This window comes from Lonchura striata, chromosome 4 (genome assembly GCF_050655825.1).
Source record: "Lonchura striata isolate lonStrDom1 chromosome 4, ASM5065582v1, whole genome shotgun sequence".
NCBI classification, from domain to species: Eukaryota; Metazoa; Chordata; class Aves; order Passeriformes; family Estrildidae; genus Lonchura; species Lonchura striata.
This window is the reverse complement of record NC_140706.1, coordinates 68,970,640-68,991,018: the sequence shown is the minus strand read 5'-3', so window position 1 is coordinate 68,991,018 and position 20,379 is coordinate 68,970,640.

Here is a 20,379-nt window from a genome sequence, read left to right as displayed (position 1 = left end):
GGGTTTTGGGCTTTGTTTCTTTATTTGCATGGCTCTTTTGAGGGAGGAATGTTTGTTTTTAAAAGGCGACATTTTTCTAATGGACACTTTGACATGCAGTGGAGGGAAAAAAAGAAAACCATACATAGAAATAAGGCTGGCATCCTGCTGCACACGACTTATCAATCACTTCTGGCCTTGCTTTCCAGCCATGTTGTAGCTCGAATGTAGTCTCCCCATGATACCCTTCAAATACCCATGAAAACAGACTTGCTTTCACTAGGACAGGCATCCATGAAAAAAATCTGGGGTAAAACCTCTAAGCAATGGCAACGTGCACAAGCGTTCCTTCCAGAGCAGGCACAGCCCAGCGCTCCTGGGAGTGGCTAAAAGCTGAGCAGCACTCGCTGGCACAGCCTCTTCTCCCACGCCCAGCGAGTGCCCAGCGGGCAGCGCAGCCTCCTCAGAGATGGGCCTGACACGAGAGAGCAGATGCCAGCAAGGGTCTGGAGCTGTGCCGAGGGAGGTTTACATGGGACATTAGGAAGAACGTTGGCCCAGCAAGGGGCATTGGACACGGGAACGCTCTGCCCTGGGCGAGCCGGTGGAGTCACCACTGTGGGAGGTGTCCAGGGGAAAGCCGGCCATGGCACTCCGGGCTCCGGCCTGCTCGCCGTGGTGGCCACGGGGCGCAGGTTGGACTGGACCTCGCAGGGCCCTTCCGAGCATCCTGTGCTTTGTGACATCACAGCCTCTGGGCACAGCAGGGTGGCTGGCAAGTGCCCCCAACGTTCCGTGCCCAGAGCCCGGCAGAGCTCGGTGCGCAGCCACCTCCAGAGCCTGCGTGGCGGTGGCAGCTGCTCGTGCGGAGCACCATGGCCGGCCAGGGCTGCTCCTGGATGCTGCAGGTGTACCTGCTGGTGCTCCTGCTCCATCCCCTCGACCCCTCCAGCCGTGCGGAGCGGGGCACCTCGGGGCTGGAGCTGCCGGACACGGCCTACGAGGCCGGCCCGTGGGGGGACCGGGCGCTGCTCTCCTGGACGTGCGTCCTGGGGCAGCTGCTGCTCACGGGGCTCGTCCTGGGCTGCCGCCTCGGCACAAGGCTGCGGAGACGCCGCGGAGAGGTGAGGGAGGGCTCGGGCAGGCAGGCCGGGCAGAGCCGAGGCTGCGGGGCTCCGGGGCAGCCCTCGGCCGAGCCCCGGGGCAGAGGGGAGCGGAGCCTCCGGGCAGGCATCGGGCCCGAGCCGGGCCGGGCCGGCAGCCGCAGCGGGGCCGGAGCTCCGCTCGCCGCGGCCTCGGCCGGGCAGCCCCGGCGGGCCGAGCCTCCCTCGCCGCGGCCTCGGCCCCGCCGCGCCGCTCCCGCAGCATCCCTCCCTGCGCTTTGCCTTGCAGGAGCGGCGCCAGGGCCGCTCGGGCCGGGCCGGGCCCCGCTGCCGCTGCTGCCGGGGCCGCGGCTGCCCCAGGACGCTGAGGCAGCTGCTGAGGCAGAACCGCGCCCTGCTGGAGCTGTGCCTGCGGCTCTCTCCCCGCAGGGCCCCGGCCCGAGGGAGCAGCGCCGGGGCCGTCGGAGAGAGGAGGAGGAGGCTCCGGCCTCGCTCAGCGCCGAGCCCCGGGGCACGTGTGACCGGCGCCATCCCCGTCCGCGGAGCTGGAGGCGCCCCGGCCTCAGCCCGGCGTGCCCCAAAGCCTCGCCCATAAGGAGCTGGACTTTCCCTACTGTTCCATTTCTAGAAGTTCAAGTAGTTTAGGTTAAGGTTCTTCCCCCATAGTTTTCTCGTCCCCCTGTTGTTCATGTAGTTTAGGTTAAGGTTCTTGCACCGTAGTTTTCTAGTACCCCTGTTGTTCATGTAGTTTAGGTTAAGGTTCTTCCCCCGTAGTTTTCTAGTCGCCCTGTTGTTCAAGTAGTTTAGGCATAAAGTTTTTTCCGCAGAGTCTTCTAGTCCCCCTGTTGTTAAAAATAAATTTGTTTTAGTAGGCAGCATTAAGCATCGTTAATTGTTTTAAATGAATTCTTAGTATACATAATTGTTGTATAGTATTGAATTGTTATAATTAACAAAATAAATTACAAAGTTATATGAATTGTTAGTTACGTGTGTGTAGCTGTCAATCCGGAGAAAGGGGAGGGGCTGTGTCCAAGAGTGAAGGCACCAGCTCAAGGAGAGCCGACCAGCCAAGGGTGCCTCAAGCCTCTGGAATGATTGGCCAGGAATGCACCACCATATGAACAATCAGTGACCAGAAGAAGGACCGATCCTCGGCCGGATCGAGGACACACCAGTCCTGTCCCCTTCAAGAGACTTTAAAGATCCCGGGGTGTCCAACACCCAGGTCTTTTTCCTGTGGACTCTCTATCCCTGGGAAAAACACGCTGTGTAGTTGCACAGTTACTCTGGCTCGCTGTTGAGGTCCTGGGCTTATCCTGGGGCCTCGTCTTCGGTTCTCTGTATTTTAATAAACGGGCCCGGAACTTTCCAACTGCTCCGACTCCAATTTTGCCTGTTTGTAACAATTATTGGGGGCTCATTCGGGATAACCGCACACCCTCCAGAGGGGGTCCTGAAGGAGGACAGGTTCAAGAAGACCGGTCCAGCTGCTAAATCCAGAACTGTGTTGATGATACAGATTATCCAGGATTCCAGTCCTGAGCAAAAGTACCTCCTGTAGCTCATATAAAGGAATTTAGAAGATAGTTGGTATCCTGCTTCTCATTGTACGTTGAACTTTCAACTGCTTGAACATAATCAGCCTGATTATGCTTGAACATTCAGTTGGGCAATGAACTGCTAAAAAACATCTGACCCAAACATTGCACACTGCTATAGCCACACACTGCAAACACTACCAAATAATGTAATTCTCCATCAGTTTAATTTCTCTTCTGCGAAAAAACCCACCATAGGCTGCTTAAAATTATTTCAACCAAACAGAAAGAAAACCACTATCAGTGGCAAAAAACACCCTCAAACTGTTTGAAACACCCAGAAGGTTTCAGCAGTGACTGGTGAGTAGAGAAAGGGCGGAGGAACACTCAGGTGAACGGATGCCCTTGGAAAACAGGGAAGTGAACACATACACTGCAAGTGCTTGATGGGAGACTTCAAAACTCCACTGCTCAGAGGCAAGTCTGGGAAGAGAAGAGCCAGGTTTGCTGCAGTTAACTCAGCCTGAAATACTGCAACATGTCATCTCCAGTAGCTTTTCTTGCTTGCTTCTCTGCTGAAGTCGTAACTTAAGGCACGTGCAATGGCCCTGTATTGTGAGCCTGGTGTTATGAGCAAAGAGGGAAAAAGACCCTTTAAATGTATTAAAGCCTTACAGAAGCTGTCTCTTCATACATCCAGTTTCCCATCCTTTATGCTATCCTTTAGCAATGAGCTATGATGAAAAAGCACTTAAATATTCACTTTTATATGAAGAATAAAGTCTTAGAGAGATTAATTACTGTTAATGACACAGTAAACACTTTAATTACATCACTACAATAATCCAGATTTTTTGACTGTTTCCTTTGTACTTCATTTAACCTTTCTGAACATCCTTTCTTCATCCACTTAGCCTCTCTATTGATTTCTAGTTGGAGATACAGTGAAGTTTGTAGGCGCCCTGGTTTTGAGGAGGGTTCATATAATTTCATTACATTTGAAGTGCAAAGGCAACATTACAACAAAGAAACAATTACAACACATTCTCAGAATATCTTGCTTTGGGTTTTGGGCTTTGTTTCTTTATTTGCATGGCACTTTTGAGGGAGGAATGTTTGTTTTTAAAGGGCAAACTTTTCTAATGGACACTTTGACATGCAGTGGGGGGAAAAAAAGAAAACCATACATAGAAATAAGGCTGGCATCCTGCTGCACAGGACTTATCAATCACTTCTGGCCTTCCTTTCCAGCGACATTGTAGCTGGAATGCCTCCCCATGATACCCCTCAAATACTCATGAAAACAGACTTGCTTTCACTAGGACAGGCGTCCATGAAAAAAGCTGGGGTAAAACCTCTAAGCAATGGCAACGTGCACAAGCGTTCCTTTCACAGCAGGCACAGCCCAGCGCTCCTGGGAGTGGCTAAAAGCTGAGCAGCACTCGCTGGCACAGCCTCTTCTCCCACGCCCAGCGAGTGCCCAGCGGGCAGCGCAGCCTCCTCAGAGACGGGCCTGACACGAGAGAGCAGATGCCAGCAAGGGTCTGGAGCTGTGCCGAGGGAGGTTTACATGGGACATTAGGAAGAACGTTGGCCCAGCAAGGGGCATTGGACACGGGAACGCTCTGCCCTGGGCGAGCCGGTGGAGTCACCACCGTGGGAGGTGTCCAGGGGAAAGCCGGCCATGGCACTCCGGGCTCCGGCCTGCTCGCCGTGGTGGCCACGGGGCGCAGCTCGGGCTGGACCTCGCAGGGCCCTTCCGAGCATCCTGTGGTTTGTGACATCACAGCCTCTGGGCACAGCAGGGTGGCTGGCAAGTGCCCCCAACGTTCCATGCCCAGAGCCCGGCAGAGCTCGGTGCGCAGCCACCTCCAGAGCCGGCGTGGCGGTGGCAGCTGCTCGTGCGGAGCACCATGGCCGGCCAGGGCTGCTCCTGGGTGCTGCAGGCGTACCTGCTCGCGCTCCTGCTCCATCCCCTCGACCCCTCCAGCCGTGCGGAGCGGGGCACCTCGGGGCTGGAGCTGCCGGACACGGCCTACGAGGCCGGCCCATGGGGGGACCGGGCGCTGCTCTCCTGGACGTGCGTCCTGGGGCAGCTGCTGCTCACGGGGCTCGTCCTGGGCTGCCGCCTCGGCACAAGGCTGCGGAGACGCCGCGGAGAGGTGAGGGAGGGCTCGGGCAGGCAGGCCGGGCAGAGCCGAGGCTGCGGGGCTCCGGGGCAGCCCTCGGCCGAGCCCCGGGGCAGAGGGGAGCGGAGCCCCCGGGCAGGCATCGGGCCCGAGCCGGGCCGGGCCGGCAGCCGCAGCGGGGCCGGAGCTCCGCTCGCCGCGGCCTCGGCCCCGCCGCGCCGCTCCCGCAGCATCCCTCCCTGCGCTTTGCCTTGCAGGAGCGGCGCCAGGGCCGCTCGGGCCGGGCCGGGCCCCGCTGCCGCTGCTGCCGGGACCGCGGCTGCCCCAGGACGCTGAGGCAGCTGCTGAGGCAGAACCGCGCCCTGCTGGAGCTGTGCCTGCGGCTCTCTCCCCGCAGGGCCCCGGCCCGAGGGAGCAGCGCCGGGGCCGTCGGAGAGAGGAGGAGGAGGCTCCGGCCTCGCTCAGCGCCGAGCCCCGGGGCACGTGTGACCGGCGCCATCCCCGTCCGCGGAGCTGGAGGCGCCCCGGCCTCAGCCCGGCGTGCCCCAAAGCCTCGCCCATAAGGAGCTGGACTTTCCCTACTGTTCCATTTCTAGAAGTTCAAGTAGTTTAGGTTAAGGTTCTTCCCCCATAGTTTTCTCGTCCCCCTGTTGTTCATGTAGTTTAGGTTAAGGTTCTTGCACCGTAGTTTTCTAGTACCCCTGTTGTTCATGTAGTTTAGGTTAAGGTTCTTCCCCCGTAGTTTTCTAGTCGCCCTGTTGTTCAAGTAGTTTAGGCATAAAGTTTTTTCCGCAGAGTCTTCTAGTCCCCCTGTTGTTAAAAATAAATTTGTTTTAGTAGGCAGCATTAAGCATCGTTAATTGTTTTAAATGAATTCTTAGTATACATAATTGTTGTATAGTATTGAATTGTTATAATTAACAAAATAAATTACAAAGTTATATGAATTGTTAGTTACGTGTGTGTAGCTGTCAATCCGGAGAAAGGGGAGGGGCTGTGTCCAAGAGTGAAGGCACCAGCTCAAGGAGAGCCGACCAGCCAAGGGTGCCTCAAGCCTCTGGAATGATTGGCCAGGAATGCACCACCATATGAACAATCAGTGACCAGAAGAAGGACCGATCCTCGGCCGGATCGAGGACACACCAGTCCTGTCCCCTTCAAGAGACTTTAAAGATCCCGGGGTGTCCAACACCCAGGTCTTTTTCCTGTGGACTCTCTATCCCTGGGAAAAACACGCTGTGTAGTTGCACAGTTACTCTGGCTCGCTGTTGAGGTCCTGGGCTTATCCTGGGGCCTCGTCTTCGGTTCTCTGTATTTTAATAAACGGGCCCGGAACTTTCCAACTGCTCCGACTCCAATTTTGCCTGTTTGTAACAATTATTGGGGGCTCATTCGGGATAACCGCACACCCTCCAGAGGGGGTCCTGAAGGAGGACAGGTTCAAGAAGACCGGTCCAGCTGCTAAATCCAGAACTGTGTTGATGATACAGATTATCCAGGATTCCAGTCCTGAGCAAAAGTACCTCCTGTAGCTCATATAAAGGAATTTAGAAGATAGTTGGTATCCTGCTTCTCATTGTACGTTGAACTTTCAACTGCTTGAACATAATCAGCCTGATTATGCTTGAACATTCAGTTGGGCAATGAACTGCTAAAAAACATCTGACCCAAACATTGCACACTGCTATAGCCACACACTGCAAACACTACCAAATAATGTAATTCTCCATCAGTTTAATTTCTCTTCTGCGAAAAAACCCACCATAGGCTGCTTAAAATTATTTCAACCAAACAGAAAGAAAACCACTATCAGTGGCAAAAAACACCCTCAAACTGTTTGAAACACCCAGAAGGTTTCAGCAGTGACTGGTGAGTAGAGAAAGGGCGGAGGAACACTCAGGTGAACGGATGCCCTTGGAAAACAGGGAAGTGAACACATACACTGCAAGTGCTTGATGGGAGACTTCAAAACTCCACTGCTCAGAGGCAAGTCTGGGAAGAGAAGAGCCAGGTTTGCTGCAGTTAACTCAGCCTGAAATACTGCAACATGTCATCTCCAGTAGCTTTTCTTGCTTGCTTCTCTGCTGAAGTCGTAACTTAAGGCACGTGCAATGGCCCTGTATTGTGAGCCTGGTGTTATGAGCAAAGAGGGAAAAAGACCCTTTAAATGTATTAAAGCCTTACAGAAGCTGTCTCTTCATACATCCAGTTTCCCATCCTTTATGCTATCCTTTAGCAATGAGCTATGATGAAAAAGCACTTAAATATTCACTTTTATATGAAGAATAAAGTCTTAGAGAGATTAATTACTGTTAATGACACAGTAAACACTTTAATTACATCACTACAATAATCCAGATTTTTTGACTGTTTCCTTTGTACTTCATTTAACCTTTCTGAACATCCTTTCTTCATCCACTTAGCCTCTCTATTGATTTCTAGTTGGAGATACAGTGAAGTTTGTAGGCGCCCTGGTTTTGAGGAGGGTTCATATAATTTCATTACATTTGAAGTGCAAAGGCAACATTACAACAAAGAAACAATTACGACACATTCTCAGAATATCTTGCTTTGGGTTTTGGGCTTTGTTTCTTTATTTGCATGGCACTTTTGAGGGAGGAATGTTTGTTTTTAAAGGGCAAACTTTTCTAATGGACACTTTGACATGCAGTGGGGGGAAAAAAAGAAAACCATACATAGAAATAAGGCTGGCATCCTGCTGCACAGGACTTATCAATCACTTCTGGCCTTCCTTTCCAGCGACATTGTAGCTGGAATGCCTCCCCATGATACCCCTCAAATACTCATGAAAACAGACTTGCTTTCACTAGGACAGGCGTCCATGAAAAAAGCTGGGGTAAAACCTCTAAGCAATGGCAACGTGCACAAGCGTTCCTTTCACAGCAGGCACAGCCCAGCGCTCCTGTGAGTGGCTAAAAGCTGAGCAGCACTCGCTGGCACAGCCTCTTCTCCCACGCCCAGCGAGTGCCCAGCGGGCAGCGCAGCCTCCTCAGAGACGGGCCTGACACGAGAGAGCAGATGCCAGCAAGGGTCTGGAGCTGTGCCGAGGGAGGTTTACATGGGACATTAGGAAGAACGTTGGCCCAGCAAGGGGCATTGGACACGGGAACGCTCTGCCCTGGGCGAGCCGGTGGAGTCACCACCGTGGGAGGTGTCCAGGGGAAAGCCGGCCATGGCACTCCGGGCTCCGGCCTGCTCGCCGTGGTGGCCACGGGGCGCAGCTCGGGCTGGACCTCGCAGGGCCCTTCCGAGCATCCTGTGGTTTGTGACATCACAGCCTCTGGGCACAGCAGGGTGGCTGGCAAGTGCCCCCAACGTTCCGTGCCCAGAGCCCGGCAGAGCTCGGTGCGCAGCCACCTCCAGAGCCGGCGTGGCGGTGGCAGCTGCTCGTGCGGAGCACCATGGCCGGCCAGGGCTGCTCCTGGGTGCTGCAGGCGTACCTGCTCGCGCTCCTGCTCCATCCCCTCGACCCCTCCAGCCGTGCGGAGCGGGGCACCTCGGGGCTGGAGCTGCCGGACACGGCCTACGAGGCCGGCCCGTGGGGGGACCGGGCGCTGCTCTCCTGGACGTGCGTCCTGGGGCAGCTGCTGCTCACGGGGCTCGTCCTGGGCTGCCGCCTCGGCACAAGGCTGCGGAGACGCCGCGGAGAGGTGAGGGAGGGCTCGGGCAGGCAGGCCGGGCAGAGCCGAGGCTGCGGGGCTCCGGGGCAGCCCTCGGCCGAGCCCCGGGGCAGAGGGGAGCGGAGCCCCCGGGCAGGCATCGGGCCCGAGCCGGGCCGGGCCGGCAGCCGCAGCGGGGCCGGAGCTCCGCTCGCCGCGGCCTCGGCCGGGCAGCCCCGGCGGGCCGAGCCTCCCTCGCCGCGGCCTCGGCCCCGCCGCGCCGCTCCCGCAGCATCCCTCCCTGCGCTTTGCCTTGCAGGATCAGTGCCAGGGCCGCTCGGGCCGGGCCGGGCCCCGCTGCCGCTGCTGCCGGGACCGCGGCTGCCCCAGGACGCTGAGGCAGCTGCTGAGGCAGAACCGCGCCCTGCTGGAGCTGTGCCTGCGGCTCTCTCCCCGCAGGGCCCCGGCCCGAGGGAGCAGCGCCGGGGCCGTCGGAGAGAGGAGGAGGAGGCTCCGGCCTCGCTCAGCGCCGAGCCCCGGGGCACGTGTGACCGGCGCCATCCCCATCCGCGGAGCTGGAGGCGCCCCGGCCTCAGCCCGGCGTGCCCCAAAGCCTCGCCCATAAGGAGTTGGACTTTCCCTCACTGTTCCATTTCTAGAAGTGAAGTAGTTTAGGTTAAGGTTCTTACACCGTAGTTTTATAGTCCCCCTGTTGTTTAAGTAGTTTAGGTTAAGGTTCTTACCCCATAGTTTTCTCGTCCCCCTGTTGTTCATGTAGTTTAGGTTAAGGTTCTTCCCCCGTAGTTTTCTAGTACCCCAGTTGTTCAAGTAGTTTAGGCATAAAGTTTTTTCCGCATAGTCTTCTAGTCCCCCTGTTATAAATTGTGACACAGCAATTTGAAGTGTCTTAATTCAATAAAGCAATTTTATTTAAAATTAGCAAGTAAGTAAGGCAGGCAAAAATTCAGCGCTGGGCGGCCGGGGAGTCTCCTGCTCTACCAATGGCGCGCAAAAATGTTCTGTCCCAACCTTCCTTTTATCCCCCCTTTTCTCCTTGCAGACGTGACTCTCCAAATGTAGTCTGAGTCTGGTCGTTGTGATAGCTTGTAAGTCTCTTCTTTTGAGATACAGCAAGCAGACTAGATACACACACGCCCAGGACTTTAATCTCAACCTCCTTATCACTTTGTAAGCAAATAAGCATTTCAAAGACACACCAGTACATTCTTAGCCACTATCTTATGCAAAACAAATTAGGTTAACATACCACAGTACATTCTTATGCAAACTAAGACAAGCAAGCATATTACAGTGAACAAATTATCTTCTACTTATTTCACCCCTGTTGTTAAAAATAAATTTGTTTTAGTAGGCAGCATTAAGGATGGTTAATTGTTTTAAATGAATTGTTATTGTACATAATTGTTGTATTGTATTGAATTGTTATAATTAACAAAATAAATTACAAAGCTATATGAATTGTTAGTTACGTGTGTGTAGCTGTCAATCCGGAGAAAGGGGAGGGGCTGTGTCCAAGAGTGAAGGCACCAGCTCAAGGAGAGCCGACCAGCCAAGGGTGCCTCAAGCCTCTGGAATGATTGGCCAGGAATGCACCACCATATGAACAATCAGTGACCAGAAGAAGGACCGATCCTCGGCCGGATCGAGGACACACCAGTCCTGTCCCCTTCAAGAGACTTTAAAGATCCCGGGGTGTCCAACACCCAGGTCTTTTTCCTGTGGACTCTCTATCCCTGGGGAAAACACGCTGTGTAGTTGCACAGTTACTCTGGCTCGCTGTTGAGGTCCTGGGCTTATCCTGGGGCCTCGTCTTCGGTTCTCTGTATTTTAATAAACAGGCCCGGAACTTTCCAACTGCTCCGACTCCCATTTTGCCTGTTTGTAACAATTTTTGGGGGGGGATCGTCCAGGATAACCACACACCCCCCAGAGGGGGTCCTGAAGAAGGACGGGTTCGGGAAGACCGGTCCAGCTGCTAAATCCAGAACTGTGTTGATGATACAGATTATCCAGGATTCCAGTCCTGAGCAAAAGTACCTCCTGTAGCTCATATAAAGGAATTTAGAAGATAATTGCTATCCTGCTTCTCATTGTACATTGAACTTTCAACTGCTTGAACATAATCAGCCTGATTATGCTTGAACATTCTGTTGGGCAGACAATGAACTGCTAAAAAACATCTGACCCAAACATTGCACACTGCTATAGCCACACACTGCAAACACTACCAAATAATGTAATTCTCCATCAGTTTAATTTCTCTTCTGCAAAAAAACCCACCATAGGCTGCTTAAAATTATTTCAACCAAACAGAAAGAAAACCACTATCAGTGGCAAAAAACACCCTCAAACTGTTTGAAACACCCAGAAGGTTTCAGCAGTGTCTGGTGAGGAGAGAAAGGGCTGAGGAACACTCAGGTGAACGGATGCCCTTGGAAAACAGGGAAGTGAACACATACACTGCAAGTGCTTGATGGGAGACTTCAAAACTCCACTGCTCAGAGGCAAGTCTGGGAAGAGAAGAGCCAGGTTTGCTGCAGTTAACTCAGCCTGAAATACTGCAACATGTCATCTCCAGTAGCTTTTCTTGCTTGCTTCTCTGCTGAAGTCATAACTTAAGGCACGTGCAATGGCCCCGTATTGTGAGCCTGGTGTTATGAGCAAAGAGGGAAAAAGACCCTTTAAATGTATTAAAGCCTTACAGAAGCTGTCTCTTCATACATCCAGTTTCCCATCCTTTATGCTATCCTTTAGCAATGAGCTATGATGAAAAAGCACTTAAATATTCACTTTTATATGAAGAATAAAGTCTTAGAGAGATTAATTACTGTTAATGACACAGTAAACACTTTAATTACATCACTACAATAATCCAGATTTTTTGACTGTTTCCTTTGTACTTCATTTAACCTTTCTGAACATCCTTTCTTCATCCACTTAGCCTCTCTATTGATTTCTAGTTGAAGATACAGTGAAGTTTGTAGGCTCCCTGGTTTTGAGCAGGGCTCATATAATTTCATTACATTTGAAGTGAAAAGGCAACATTACAACAAATAAACAATTACGACACATTCTCAGAATATCTTGCTTTGGGTTTTGGGCTTTGTTTCTTTATTTGCATGGCTCTTTTGAGGGAGGAATGTTTGTTTTTAAAAGGCGACATTTTTCTAATGGACACTTTGACATGCAGTGGAGGGAAAAAAAGAAAAACATACATAGAAATAAGGCTGGCATCCTGCTGCACACGACTTATCAATCACTTCTGGCCTTGCTTTCGAGGCACATTGTACCTGGAATGTAGTTGGAATGCCTCCCCATGATACCCCTCAAATACTCATGAAAACAGACTTGCTTTCACTAGGACAGGCGTCCATGAAAAAATCTGGGGTAAAACCTCTAAGCAATGGCAACGTGCACAAGCGTTCCTTTCACAGCAGGCACAGCCCAGCGCTCCTGGGAGTGGCTAAAAGCTGAGCAGCACTCGCTGGCACAGCCTCTTCTCCCACGCCCAGCGAGTGCCCAGCGGGCAGCGCAGCCTCCTCAGAGACGGGCCTGACACGAGAGAGCAGATGCCAGCAAGGGTCTGGAGCTGTGCCGAGGGAGGTTTACATGGGACATTAGGAAGAACTTTGGCCCAGCAAGGGGCATTGGACACGGGAACGCTCTGCCCTGGGCGAGCCGGTGGAGTCACCACCGTGGGAGGTGTCCAGGGGAAAGCCGGCCATGGCACTCCGGGCTCCGGCCTGCTCGCCGTGGTGGCCACGGGGCGCAGCTCGGGCTGGACCTCGCAGGGCCCTTCCGAGCATGCTGTGATTTGTGACATCACAGCCTCTGGGCACAGCAGGGTGGCTGGCAAGTGCCCCCAACGTTCCGTGCCCAGAGCCCGGCAGAGCTCGGTGCGCAGCCACCTCCAGAGCCGGCGTGGCGGTGGCAGCTGCTCGTGCGGAGCACCATGGCCGGCCAGGGCTGCTCCTGGGTGCTGCAGGTGTACCTGCTCGCGCTCCTGCTCCATCCCCTCGACCCCTCCAGCCGTGCGGAGCGGGGCACCTCGGGGCTGGAGCTGCCGGACACGGCCTACGAGGCCGGCCCGTGGGGGGACCGGGCGCTGCTGTCCTGGACGTGCGTCCTGGGGCAGCTGCTGCTCACGGGGCTCGTCCTGGGCTGCCGCCTCGGCACAAGGCTGCGGAGACGCCGCGGAGAGGTGAGGGAGGGCTCGGGCAGGCAGGCCGGGCAGAGCCGAGGCTGCGGGGCTCCGGGGCAGCCCTCGGCCGAGCCCCGGGGCAGAGGGGAGCGGAGCCCCCGGGCAGGCATCGGGCCCGAGCCGGGCCGGGCCGGCAGCCGCAGCGGGGCCGGAGCTCCGCTCGCCGCGGCCTCGGCCGGGCAGCCCCGGCGGGCCGAGCCTCCCTCGCTGCGGCCTCGGCCCCGCCGCGCCGCTCCCGCAGCATCCCTCCCTGCGCTTTGCCTTGCAGGAGCGGCGCCAGGGCCGCTCGGGCCGGGCCGGGCCCCGCTGCCGCTGCTGCCGGGGCCGCGGCTGCCCCAGGACGCTGAGGCAGCTGCTGAGGCAGAACCGCGCCCTGCTGGAGCTGTGCCTGCGGCTCTCTCCCCGCAGGGCCCCGGCCCGAGGGAGCAGCGCCGGGGCCGTCGGAGAGAGGAGGAGGAGGCTCCGGCCTCGCTCAGCGCCGAGCCCCGGGGCACGTGTGACCGGCGCCATCCCCATCCGCGGAGCTGGAGGCGCCCCGGCCTCAGCCCGGCGTGCCCCAAAGCCTCGCCCATAAGGAGTTGGACTTTCCCTCACTGTTCCATTTCTAGAAGTGAAGTAGTTTAGGTTAAGGTTCTTACACCGTAGTTTTATAGTCCCCCTGTTGTTTAAGTAGTTTAGGTTAAGGTTCTTACCCCATAGTTTTCTCGTCCCCCTGTTGTTCATGTAGTTTAGGTTAAGGTTCTTCCCCCGTAGTTTTCTAGTACCCCAGTTGTTCAAGTAGTTTAGGCATAAAGTTTTTTCCGCATAGTCTTCTAGTCCCCCTGTTATAAATTGTGACACAGCAATTTGAAGTGTCTTAATTCAATAAAGCAATTTTATTTAAAATTAGCAAGTAAGTAAGGCAGGCAAAAATTCAGCGCTGGGCGGCCGGGGAGTCTCCTGCTCTACCAATGGCGCGCAAAAATGTTCTGTCCCAACCTTCCTTTTATCCCCCCTTTTCTCCTTGCAGACGTGACTCTCCAAATGTAGTCTGAGTCTGGTCGTTGTGATAGCTTGTAAGTCTCTTCTTTTGAGATACAGCAAGCAGACTAGATACACACACGCCCAGGACTTTAATCTCAACCTCCTTATCACTTTGTAAGCAAATAAGCATTTCAAAGACACACCAGTACATTCTTAGCCACTATCTTATGCAAAACAAATTAGGTTAACATACCACAGTACATTCTTATGCAAACTAAGACAAGCAAGCATATTACAGTGAACAAATTATCTTCTACTTATTTCACCCCTGTTGTTAAAAATAAATTTGTTTTAGTAGGCAGCATTAAGGATGGTTAATTGTTTTAAATGAATTGTTATTGTACATAATTGTTGTATTGTATTGAATTGTTATAATTAACAAAATAAATTACAAAGCTATATGAATTGTTAGTTACGTGTGTGTAGCTGTCAATCCGGAGAAAGGGGAGGGGCTGTGTCCAAGAGTGAAGGCACCAGCTCAAGGAGAGCCGACCAGCCAAGGGTGCCTCAAGCCTCTGGAATGATTGGCCAGGAATGCACCACCATATGAACAATCAGTGACCAGAAGAAGGACCGATCCTCGGCCGGATCGAGGACACACCAGTCCTGTCCCCTTCAAGAGACTTTAAAGATCCCGGGGTGTCCAACACCCAGGTCTTTTTCCTGTGGACTCTCTATCCCTGGGGAAAACACGCTGTGTAGTTGCACAGTTACTCTGGCTCGCTGTTGAGGTCCTGGGCTTATCCTGGGGCCTCGTCTTCGGTTCTCTGTATTTTAATAAACAGGCCCGGAACTTTCCAACTGCTCCGACTCCCATTTTGCCTGTTTGTAACAATTTTTGGGGGGGATCGTCCAGGATAACCACACACCCCCCAGAGGGGGTCCTGAAGAAGGACGGGTTCGGGAAGACCGGTCCAGCTGCTAAATCCAGAACTGTGTTGATGATACAGATTATCCAGGATTCCAGTCCTGAGCAAAAGTACCTCCTGTAGCTCATATAAAGGAATTTAGAAGATAATTGCTATCCTGCTTCTCATTGTACATTGAACTTTCAACTGCTTGAACATAATCAGCCTGATTATGCTTGAACATTCTGTTGGGCAGACAATGAACTGCTAAAAAACATCTGACCCAAACATTGCACACTGCTATAGCCACACACTGCAAACACTACCAAATAATGTAATTCTCCATCAGTTTAATTTCTCTTCTGCAAAAAAACCCACCATAGGCTGCTTAAAATTATTTCAACCAAACAGAAAGAAAACCACTATCAGTGGCAAAAAACACCCTCAAACTGTTTGAAACACCCAGAAGGTTTCAGCAGTGTCTGGTGAGGAGAGAAAGGGCTGAGGAACACTCAGGTGAACGGATGCCCTTGGAAAACAGGGAAGTGAACACATACACTGCAAGTGCTTGATGGGAGACTTCAAAACTCCACTGCTCAGAGGCATGTCTGGGAAGAGAAGAGCCAGGTTTGCTGCAGTTAACTCAGCCTGAAATACTGCAACATGTCATCTCCAGTAGCTTTTCTTGCTTGCTTCTCTGCTGAAGTCATAACTTAAGGCACGTGCAATGGCCCCGTATTGTGAGCCTGGTGTTATGAGCAAAGAGGGAAAAAGACCCTTTAAATGTATTAAAGCCTTACAGAAGCTGTCTCTTCATACATCCAGTTTCCCATCCTTTATGCTATCCTTTAGCAATGAGCTATGATGAAAAAGCAGTTAAATATTCAGTTTTATATGAAGAATAAAGTCTTAGAGAGATAAATTACTGTTAATGACACAGTAAACACTTTAATTACATCACTACAATAATCCAGATTTTTTGACTGTTTCCTTTGTACTTCATTTAACCTTTCTGAACATCCTTTCTTCATCCACTTAGCCTCTCTATTGATTTCTAGTTGAAGATACAGTGAAGTTTGTAGGCTCCCTGGTTTTGAGCAGGGCTCATATAATTTCATTACATTTGAAGTGAAAAGGCAACATTACAACAAAGAAACAATTACGACACATTCTCAGAATATCTTGCTTTGGGTTTTGGGCTTTGTTTCTTTATTTGCATGGCTCTTTTGAGGGAGGAATGTTTGTTTTTAAAAGGCGACATTTTTCTAATGGACACTTTGACATGCAGTGGAGGGAAAAAAAAAAAACCATACATAGAAATAAGGCTGGCATCCTGCTGCACACGACTTATCAATCACTTCTGGCCTTGCTTTCCAGCCATGTTGTAGCTCGAATGTAGTCTCCCCATGATACCCTTCAAATACCCATGAAAACAGACTTGCTTTCACTAGGACAGGCATCCATGAAAAAAATCTGGGGTAAAACCTCTAAGCAATGGCAACGTGCACAAGCGTTCCTTCCAGAGCAGGCACAGCCCAGCGCTCCTGGGAGTGGCTAAAAGCTGAGCAGCACTCGCTGGCACAGCCTCTTCTCCCACGCCCAGCGAGTGCCCAGCGGGCAGCGCAGCCTCCTCAGAGATGGGCCTGACACGAGAGAGCAGATGCCAGCAAGGGTCTGGAGCTGTGCCGAGGGAGGTTTACATGGGACATTAGGAAGAACGTTGGCCCAGCAAGGGGCATTGGACACGGGAACGCTCTGCCCTGGGCGAGCCGGTGGAGTCACCACCGTGGGAGGTGTCCAGGGGAAAGCCGGCCATGGCACTCCGGGCTCCGGCCTGCTCGCCGTGGTGGCCACGGGGCGCAGCTCGGGCTGGACCTCGCAGGGCCCTTCCGAGCATCCTGTGGTTTGTGACATCACAGCCTCTGGGCACAGCAGGGTGGCTGGCAAGTGCCCCCAACGTTCCGTGCCCAGAGCCCGGCAGAGCTCGGTGCGCAGCCACCTCCAGAGCCGGCGTGGCGGTGGCAGCTGCTCGTGCGGAGCACCATGGCCGGCCAGGGCTGCTCCTGGGTGCTGCAGGCGTACCTGCTCGCGCTCCTGCTCCATCCCCTCGACCCCTCCAGCCGTGCGGAGCGGGGCACCTCGGGGCTGGAGCTGCCGGACACGGCCTACGAGGCCGGCCCGTGGGGGGACCGGGCGCTGCTCTCCTGGACGTGCGTCCTGGGGCAGCTGCTGCTCACGGGGCTCGTCCTGGGCTGCCGCCTCGGCACAAGGCTGCGGAGACGCCGCGGAGAGGTGAGGGATGGCTCGGGCAGGCAGGCCGGGCAGAGCCGAGGCTGCGGGGCTCCGGGGCAGCCCTCGGCCGAGCCCCGGGGCAGAGGGGAGCGGAGCCCCCGGGCAGACATCGGGCCCGAGCCGGGCCGGGCCGGCAGCCGCAGCGGGGCCGGAGCTCCGCTCGCTGCGGCCTCGGCCGGGCAGCCCCGGCGGGCCGAGCCTCCCTCGCCGCGGCCTCGGCCCCGCCGCGCCGCTCCCGCAGCATCCCTCCCTGCGCTTTGCCTTGCAGGATCAGTGCCAGGGCCGCTCGGGCCGGGCCGGGCCCCGCTGCCGCTGCTGCCGGGACCGCGGCTGCCCCAGGACGCTGAGGCAGCTGCTGAGGCAGAACCGCGCCCTGCTGGAGCTGTGCCTGCGGCTCTCTCCCCGCAGGGCCCCGGCCCGAGGGAGCAGCGCCGGGGCCGTCGGAGAGAGGAGGAGGAGGCTCCGGCCTCGCTCAGCGCCGAGCCCCGGGGCACGTGTGACCGGCGCCATCCCCATCCGCGGAGCTGGAGGCGCCCCGGCCTCAGCCCGGCGTGCCCCAAAGCCTCGCCCATAAGGAGTTGGACTTTCCCTCACTGTTCCCGGAGTAGAAGTTCAAGTAGTTTAGGTTAAGGTTCTTACACCGTAGTTTTCTAGTCCCCCTGTTGTTTAAGTAGTTTAGGTTAAGGTTCTTACCCCATAGTTTTCTAGTCCCCCTGTTGTTCAAGTAGTTTAGGCATAAAGTTTTTTCCGCATAGTCTTCTAGTCCCCCTGTTGTTAAAAATAAATCTGTTTTAGTAGGCAGCATTAAGGATGGTTAATTGTTTGAAATGAATTGTTATTGTACATAATTGTTGTATTGTATTGAATTGTTATAATTAACAAAATAAATTACAAAGTTATATGAATTGTTAGTTACATGTGTGTAGCTGTCAATCCGGAGAAAGGGGAGGGGCTGTGTCCAAGAGTGAAGGCACCAGCTCAAGGAGAGCCGACCAGCCAAGGGTGCCTCAAGCCTCTGGAATGATTGGCCAGGAATGCACCACCATATGAACAATCAGTGACCAGTCGAGGACACACCAGTCCTGTCCCCTTCAAGAGACTTTAAAGATCCCGGGGTGTCCAACACCCAGGTCTTTTTCCTGTGGACTCTCTATCCCTGGGGAAAACACGCTGTGTAGTTGCACAGTTACTCTGGCTCGCTGTTGAGGTCCTGGGCTTATCCTGGGGCCTCGTCTTCGGTTCTCTGTATTTTAATAAACGGGCCCGGAACTTTCCAACTGCTCCGACTCCAATTTTGCCTGTTTGTAACAATTATTGGGGGCTCATTCGGGATAACCGCACACCCTCCAGAGGGGGTCCTGAAGGAGGACGGGTTCAAGAAGACCGGTCCAGCTGCTAAATCCAGAACTGTGTTGATGATACAGATTATCCAGGATTCCAGTCCTGAGCAAAAGTACCTCCTGTAGCTCATATAAAGGAATTTAGAAGATAGTTGGTATCCTGCTTCTCATTGTACGTTGAACTTTCAACTGCTTGAACATAATCAGCCTGATTATGCTTGAACATTCTGTTGGGCAATGAACTGCTAAAAAACATCTGACCCAAACATTGCACACTGCTATAGCCACACACTGCAAACACTACCAAATAATGTAATTCTCCATCAGTTTAATTTCTCTTCTGCGAAAAAACCCACCATAGGCTGCTTAAAATTATTTCAACCAAACAGAAAGAAAACCACTATCAGTGGCAAAAAACACCCTCAAACTGTTTGAAACACCCAGAAGGTTTCAGCAGTGACTGGTGAGTAGAGAAAGGGCGGAGGAACACTCAGGTGAACGGATGCCCTTGGAAAACAGGGAAGTGAACACATACACTGCAAGTGCTTGAGGGGAGACTTCAAAACTCCACTGCTCAGAGGCAAGTCTGGGAAGAGAAGAGCCAGGTTTGCTGCAGTTAACTCAGCCTGAAATACTGCAACATGTCATCTCCAGTAGCTTTTCTTGCTTGCTTCTCTGCTGAAGTCGTAACTTAAGGCACGTGCAATGGCCCTGTATTGTGAGCCTGGTGTTATGAGCAAAGAGGGAAAAAGACCCTTTAAATGTATTAAAGCCTTACAGAAGCTGTCTCTTCATACATCCAGTTTCCCATCCTTTATGCTATCCTTTAGCAATGAGCTATGATGAAAAAGCACTTAAATATTCAGTTTTATATGAAGAATAAAGTCTTAGAGAGATAAATTACTGTTAATGACACAGTAAACACTTTAATTACATCACTACAATAATCCAGATTTTTTGACTGTTTCCTTTGTACTTCATTTAACCTTTCTGAACATCCTTTCTTCATCCACTTAGCCTCTCTATTGATTTCTAGTTGGAGATACACTGAAGTTTGTAGGCGCCCTGGTTTTGAGGAGGGTTCATATAATTTCATTACATTTGAAGTGCAAAGGCAACATTACAACAAAGAAACAATTACAACACATTCTCAGAATATCTTGCTTTGGGTTTTCGGCTTTGTTTCTTTATTTGCATGGCTCTTTTGAGGGAGGAATGTTTGTTTTTAAAGGGCAAACTTTTCTAATGGACACTTTGACATGCAGTGGGGGGAAAAAAAGAAAACCATACATAGAAATAAGGCTGGCATCCTGCTGCACAGGACTTATCAATCACTTCTGGCCTTCCTTTCCAGCGACATTGTAGCTGGAATGCCTCCCCATGATACCCCTCAAATACTCATGAAAACAGACTTGCTTTCACTAGGACAGGCGTCCATGAAAAAAGCTGGGGTAAAACCTCTAAGCAATGGCAACGTGCACAAGCGTTCCTTTCACAGCAGGCACAGCCCAGCGCTCCTGGGAGTGGCTAAAAGCTGAGCAGCACTCGCTGGCACAGCCTCTTCTCCCACGCCCAGCGAGTGCCCAGCGGGCAGCGCAGCCTCCTCAGAGATGGGCCTGACACGAGAGAGCAGATGCCAGCAAGGGTCTGGAGCTGTGCCGAGGGAGGTTTACATGGGACATTAGGAAGAACGTTGGCCCAGCAAGGGGCATTGGACACGGGAACGCTCTGCCCTGGGCGAGCCGGTGGAGTCACCACCGTGGGAGGTGTCCAGGGGAAAGCCGGCCATGGCACTCCGGGCTCCGGCCTGCTCGCCGTGGTGGCCACGGGGCGCAGCTCGGGCTGGACCTCGCAGGGCCCTTCCGAGCATCCTGTGGTTTGTGACATCACAGCCTCTGGGCACAGCAGGGTGGCTGGCAAGTGCCCCCAACGTTCCGTGCCCAGAGCCCGGCAGAGCTCGGTGCGCAGCCACCTCCAGAGCCGGCGTGGCGGTGGCAGCTGCTCGTGCGGAGCACCATGGCCGGCCAGGGCTGCTCCTGGGTGCTGCAGGCGTACCTGCTCGCGCTCCTGCTCCATCCCCTCGACCCCTCCAGCCGTGCGGAGCGGGGCACCTCGGGGCTGGAGCTGCCGGACACGGCCTACGAGGCCGGCCCGTGGGGGGACCGGGCGCTGCTCTCCTGGACGTGCGTCCTGGGGCAGCTGCTGCTCACGGGGCTCGTCCTGGGCTGCCGCCTCGGCACAAGGCTGCGGAGACGCCGCGGAGAGGTGAGGGAGGGCTCGGG